Raw genomic sequence first — 6637 nt, forward strand, 5'->3', positions numbered from 1 at the left:
TTGGAGTCTTTTGTGGTTCCAAACTTTATGATTGTTTTCCTACCTCTGTAAAAAAAACGTCATTGGAATCTTGATATAGATTGCTTTTAATCTATGTGTGGCTTTCGGTAGTATGGACATTTTAACATTAATTCTTCCCGTCCATTAACACAGGATACCTTTCCATGTATTTTTGTGTTCCTCAATTTCTTTTATCAATGTCTTGTCTTCAGTGTAGAGATCTTTCACTTCCTTAATGAAACTTATGCCTAAGTATTTTATTGTTTTTGATGCTGTTGTAAATGAGATTATTTCCTTTATTTCTTATTCAGATAATTCATTATTATTGTATAGAAATTCTACTGATTTTTGTATGTTAATTTTGTATCCTGCAGCTTTACAGAATTCATTGATTAGATCTAACACTTTCTGTGGCATCTTTAGGATTTTCCCTATATCAAATCCTGTCATCTACAAAGAGACAATTTCATTTGTTCCTTTACAGTTATGATGCCTTTGTTTCTTTTTCTTGCCTGATTGCTCTGGCTGAGACTTCCTGTATTATTTTGAATACATGTGGTGACGCTGGGCACCCATGTCTTGTATTTGATCTTTGAGAAAAAGCTTTCAACCTTTTACTGTTGAGTATGATGTTAGCTGTGGCTTTGTCATATATGGTCTTTATTATGCTGAGATTTGTTCCTTCTGTACCTAACTTTTTAAGAGTTTTTATCATGAATGGATGTTGTATTTTGTCAGGTGCTTTTTCTGCATCTGTTGAGTTGATCATTGATTTTTTTCTTTCAGGCTATTCATGTCATATATGACATTTATTGATTTGTGTATGTTGAACCATTCTTGCATGCCAGAAATGAATCCCATTTGATCATGGTGAATGATCCTTTCAATGTGCTGCTAAATGCAGTTTGCTAATATTTTATTGAGAATGTTTACATCTGTATTCATCAGGGATATTGGCCTGCAGTTTCCTTTTCTTGTAGTGTCCTTTTCAGGCTTTGGTATCAGGGTAATGGTGGCCTCATAAAATGAGTTTGGGAATGTTCCCTTCTCTTGGATTTTTTTGGAAGAGTTTGAAGAAGATTGGTGTTAATTCTTTTTATTATCAGTAAGTATAGTTGATTTACAGTACTTTACAACATAGTGACTCAGTATTTTTATAGCTTATACTCCATTTAAAATTATTATAAAATATTGGTTATATTCACTGTTGCTTATTTATTTGATACATAGTAGCTTGTATCTCTTAATCACCTACCCCTCCTTTGCCCCTCCCACCTTCCCTCTTGCCACTGATAACCACTAGTTTGTTCTCTATATCTGTGAGTCTCTTTCTGTTTTGTTATATCCATTTATTTTATTTTTTAGATACCACATGTAAGTGATAACGTACAGTATTTGTCTTTCTCTGTCCGACTTATTTCACTGAGCATAACACCTTCTAGGCCCATCCATGTTGTTGCAAATGGCAGAATTTCATTCTTTTTATGGTTCAGTAACATTCCATTGTGCATATATATACCACATGGTGTGAATTCTTGTTTAATTGTTTGGCAGAATTCACCAGTGAAGTCATCTAGTCCTGGGCTTTTCTTTGTTGGGAGGTTTTTGATTACTGATTCAATCTCCTTACTAGGACAGTCAGCCCTCCCTATCTGTGAGCTCCACATCTATGGATTCACCCAACCGTGGAGCAAAACTATATTTTTTTAAATTCCAGAAAGTTCCAAAAAGCAAAACTTGAATCTGCCACATGCCAACAACTGTTTACAAAGCATTTATATTGCATTTACAACTATTTACATAGTATTTACATTGTATTAGGTATTATACATACTCTTGAGGTGATTTAACGTATATGGGAAGACTGCATAAGTTATATGCAAATACTCTGCCATTCGATTCCCCACAGATATTCGAGGATGACCAACTCTGTTCATATTTTCTATTTCTGTGGTATCCATTGTAATGTCTCGTCTTTTATTTTTAATTATTTTGATTCAGGTCCTCTCTTATTTCCTAAGTTAGTCTAGCTAAAGGTTTGTCAATTTTGTTTATCTTTTCAAAGAACCAACTCTTAGTTTAGCAAATGTTTTCTATTGTTTTCCTCCTCCCTATTTTATTTATTTCTGCTCTAATCTTTATTATTTCCTTCCTTTTGCTAACTTTGGTTTCAGTTTGTTTTTCTTCTTCTAGTTCTGTGAGGCATAGAGTTAGATTGTTTACTTGAGATCTTTCTTGTTTCTTAATGTAGACGATTATTGCTGGGAACCACCTTGTTAGACTGCGTTTGCTGCATTCCATAAGTTTTGGTATGCGGTGTTTCCATTTTCATTTGTCTCAAGATACTTTTTAGAATTTTCTCTTTAATTTCTTCTTTGATCCATTAGTTGTTCAGGAGAGTGTTGTTTAATTTCCATGTGTTAATGAGTTTTCCAGTTTTCCACCTGTTATTGATTTCTAGTTTCATTGTGATCAAAGATACTTGGTATGGATTCAGTCTTTATGAATTTAACACTTGTTTTGTGGCCTAACATATGGTCTATTCTAGAAAATGTTCCATGTACCCTTGGGAAGAATCTGTATTCTGCTGTTGTTGGATAGGATGGTCTGTATATGTCTAGGTCCATTTAGTCCGTAGTTTGTTCAAATTCACTGTTTCCTTATTGAGTCTCATGTACCCATTGTTGAGAGTGCCATATTAAAGTCCCTAGCTATTATTGTATTGCTGTTTATTTCTCTTTTCAGTTCTATTTTTGCTTTATATTTTTAGTTGCTCTGATGTTGGGTGCCTAAATATTTACAATTATTAAGTAGTCTTGAGGGATTGACCCCCCCCCCTTATCATTATATAATAGCCTGCTTTGTCTGTTTTTACCGTTTTTAGTTTAACGTCTATTTTATGTGATATAAGTGTAGCTACCAGTGGTTTTGTGTGTGTGTTACCATCTGCATGAAATATCTTTTTCCATCCCTTCACTCTCAATCTATGTGTGTCATTAAGGCTAAAGTGAATCTCTTGTGTGCAGTGTATTTTTTAATCTTTTTTTTTAATCTATTCATCCATTCTGTCTTTTGATTAGAGAATTTAATCAGTTTACTTTTAAAGTAATTATTGATAAGTCAGGACTCATTATTCCTATTTTGGTCATTGTTTTTCAACTGTTTTGTAGATCCATTGCTCCTTGCTGCTTCTCCTGCTATTGTGTGTGTGTGTGTGTGTGTGTGTGTGTGTGTGTGTGTGTGTGTTTTGATGTCTTTTGGTGTGAGTATGCTTTGACATCTTTATCATGTTCTTTTTCATAATTACTACAGGGTTTTTTTTCCCCCTTGTGGTTACCATGAGGCTTACATAAAATATTTTAAGCTTATAACACTATTTTAAACTGATAACAAGTTAACTTTTTTTTTTTTTGTAGTTTTTTAAATTTATTTTTATTTATGGCTGCGTTGGGTCTTCGTTTCTGTGCGAGGGCTCTCTCTAGTTGTGGCAAGTGGGGGCCACTCTTCATCGCGGTGCGCGGGCCTCTCACTATCGCAGCCTCTCTTGTTGCGGAGCACAGGCTCCAGATGCGCAGGCTCAGTAATTGTGGCTCACGGGTCCAGTTGCTCCGTGGCATGTGGGATCTTCCCAGACAAGGGCTCGAACCCGTGTCCCCTGCATTGGCAGGCAGATTCTCAACCACTGTGCCACCAGGGAAGCCCAACAAGTTAACTTTTATAGCATTCCTAAACTTTATACTTTTACTTCTCCTCTCCTTCACATTTTAGGTTGTTGATGTTACAGTTTACATACTTTTGTATTGTATATCCAGTAACAGATTATGGTAGTTATGTTTATTTTTACTGCATTTGCTTCCTAAGTTTTAAACAAGACTTGTGAGTAAACTATTCACCACTATTTCCATATTACACAATTGAACTTTGGTATATTTACCATTACGTGTGAGTTTTATGCTATCTTCTTAAATTTTTATGATGTTAATTAATTAGCACCTTTTTACTTCCTCTCAAAGACTCCCTTTAGCATTTCTTGTGAAGCAGGTCTAGTGGTGATGAACTCCCTCAGCTTTTGTTTGGGAGTCTTTATCCTTCCTTCATTTGTGAAGGACAGCTTCACCAGGTATAGAATTCTTGGTTGACAGGTTTTTAAAATTTCATTATTTTGATTTATATTATTCCATTCTCTTCTGTTCTCCAGAAACAGAAAATTTTCCATTGAGACATCTATCAATAGTCTTATATGGGTTTCCTTGTTTGGAACTTTTCTCTTTTCTCTCGCTGCTTTCAAAATTATTTCATTTGTTTTTGACTTTTTCACAGTTTAACTATAATGTATTTTGATGTAACCTTACTTGGATGCAGTCTATTTGGAGTTGGGTCTCATGGATCTGAATGTTCATTTCTTTCCCCAGGTTTGGCATGTTTTCAGCCACTATTGCTTTAAATATGTTTGCTGTCCCTTTCTCTTTCTCTTGTCTTCCTGGAATTCCCATAATGTGGATATTGTTTCTTTTGATTGTGTCCCGTAAGTCTTGTAGGCTTTCTTCACTCTTTTTCATTCTTTTTTCTTTTTGCTCCTCTGACTGGGTAATTTCAAATGTCCTGTCTTCTAGGTCATTGATTCTTTCTTCCGCATGGTTAAGTCTGTTTTTGAAACTTTCTATTGAATCCTTCAGTTCAGTCATTGTATTTTTCAGCTCTAGGAGTTCTGTTCAGGTTTTTTTGATGGTTTCTATTTCTTTATTGAGCTTCTCATTTTGTTCATGCGTTATATTCTTAATTCTGTTCAGCTGTCTGTCTGAGTGTTCTTGTAGTTCACTAAACTTCTTTCAGCGGATTGTTCTGAATTCTTTGTCTGACTGTTCACAGAGGGTCAGTCATTAGAGCTTTATTCGTTTCCTTGGGTGCTGTCATATTTACCTCCTTTTTTTGTGATCCTTGACTCCTTACCTTGGTATCTGTGCGTTTGAGTAATAGGGCTCCTCTTCTAGACTTTACGGGTTTGGTTTGGCAGAGACAGATCTTCACCAGTCAGCTCAATTTGGGCTTCTGGGTGTGTCTTCTCATAATATCCTTGGACAGGTGGGGCCTGCTATTACGGTCTTTTTTGGTATGAGGCAGCTGCTCAAGCTCTGGAGATAGGGACAGGGGGCGTGTGACACTGGTTGAGAACAGCTGGGTAGAACTGCTGACTTGTTTTCCTGCTCAAGTTAAGCTGTAGGAGGGGGTCCCTGGTGGCCTGGAGTCTCTGGTGAGGCCTACTAGTTGGTCTGGATTGGGTCCTGTACTCAGCAGTAGGCGGGGCTATGAATTACGAATAGTTCCCCTGCCCTGGCTGCACAGCAGGATGGGACCCAGAGTCTGTACAGCTCATTGTTTGGGGACCCAGGTCAGGCCAGAGTGTACGCTGAATATCCTGGTCTGTGAGGCTACCAGCTTTGCTCTGCAGATGGAGGGAGCCGCAGGCTGCGCTTGCTGCTCAGGTATCACTAGAAGCAGGGCTGTTGAATGGGCTGCACAGCTTCCCGTGTGTTCTGGTCAGGTTCCCAGGTGAGACAGGCTGAAGACTATATTCAGCAAAGAAGGGGCTCCAAATCAGATCCCCTGACTGGGCACAGCAAGAGAAGCAGCTCTTTAGCCAGTAAAGCTGTTCATTTGTTGTCTTAACTCAAGCCAACCCGCAACCCAAGTTCCCTGGCCGAACAGAGCCGCTGGCTTTGTTCTGCAAACTACTGGTTCTGCCTGTCGTTCTCTGGGCTCAAGTGCCGCTGAGTCATACAGCTTCCAGGAGCTATCCCTAGCCCTTCTGGTCAGATGGGGCCAGAAGACGCTCTCCGCAAGGGGGGTGGGACTGTGATTCCGCCCCCTGCCTGCACACGGGCCAACCAGGCTCTACGGCCTGCACAGCTCATCATCTGAGGACCTGAATGAGGCAGACTGGCACCCTGCCCAGTCCCCTGGTCATGCCGTGCGCCCACCTTGGTTCTGTAGATGAGCAAAGCCACAGGTTGGTACTACTGCTTGGGCTCTGCAGGTGGGAACTTTGTTTGCCAAGATCCAAGTGCTGGTTGTTGGAAGCCCCTCCCCTTCCTCGATCACGGTCACCTTCCCAGTGGTGGAGCCCCGCAGATGCCCCTGAGTTCTCCATGAGGTAAGACCAGAGTGGGAACCCCCAGGAAGCGACCTGCAGTGCAGGGAGAGCTGATGTCACCCCAGCTCTCTTTTCTCACTGGAGAACCATGGGCTCAGGGCAGACCTCTTTGTGTGGTGTTGTGCTGGCCTGGGGGAGGGACACCGTGGTCAGCGTGTAGCTGCCCCTCTTATCCTTCTCTTGCAGTCTGTCTTGGTTTCTGTGATGAAGGGGGTTCTTCAGCCTCACCTCCCTTTTCTAGAATTTTTGCAGTGGCATCGTGTCCATGAATAGCTTTTAGTTCTTCCTGTGAGGGGGATGAAGTTGGGAACGACCTATGTCATCATCTTGGTGACATCGCTCTCTTCAAAAAGGTAGCTTTACAACAAAGATAACCTGGCATTTTAGCACAATGATGAGATTGGTTGTTGCTGGGGATGCCTTGCAGTCTCTCATGGTAGCCTGTACTCCAGGCTCTAAGCCTATGCAGGAACGCATGATCTTTTT

The sequence above is a fragment of the Balaenoptera acutorostrata genome, chromosome 3 (assembly GCF_949987535.1).
Source record: "Balaenoptera acutorostrata chromosome 3, mBalAcu1.1, whole genome shotgun sequence".
NCBI classification, from domain to species: domain Eukaryota; kingdom Metazoa; phylum Chordata; class Mammalia; order Artiodactyla; family Balaenopteridae; genus Balaenoptera; species Balaenoptera acutorostrata.